The following is a 357-nucleotide window of genomic DNA, read 5'->3' as shown; positions in this document are numbered from 1 at the left end:
CCCCCAGCACCCCAGCCCCCAGCTCCCACCCAGTCTGTCACCTCCCCGGCTTTGGGGAGCGGGGCTAACCCATCCTCCTGGGGAGCCATTCAGGATAACGCAGCGGTCTCTCCCCCGCGCCCGCGTCTAGTGTCTGTTCTGGTGGGTGCGGGGGTGAGGGTGAAGGGGGTTGAAAGGGGCGAGGGGTGGGGGAACCGACTCTCGTCCAGGGCGGGAAAGGTGTCCCTGGACTTGGGGCTCGGAACCAGAGCTTGGAGTTGGGGGCAGAACCAGATGGTGGGTGCTGAGCGCCGAGGGGGCCAGTGAACACTGGTGAATTGCAGGGTGTCTAAGGGGACCCCTCAGGGTGGCCCTTGG

At 66.7% G+C, this 357-nt stretch overlaps 1 protein-coding gene across 1 annotated transcript in view; it reads right to left on the bottom strand.

Moving 5' to 3' along the window:
• The window catches only part of IL10RB (interleukin 10 receptor, beta), a 23,953-nt gene that overhangs the window by 22,976 nt on the left and 620 nt on the right, over positions 1–357 (bottom strand). The gene's annotated exons all lie outside the window — the stretch shown is intronic.

The sequence above is a fragment of the Myotis brandtii genome, unplaced genomic scaffold, assembly GCF_000412655.1.
Source record: "Myotis brandtii unplaced genomic scaffold, ASM41265v1 scaffold139, whole genome shotgun sequence".
Classification (NCBI taxonomy): Eukaryota; Metazoa; Chordata; class Mammalia; order Chiroptera; family Vespertilionidae; genus Myotis; species Myotis brandtii.
Note: the sequence above shows the minus strand (reverse complement) of the source record. Positions and strands in the feature narration are given on the sequence as shown.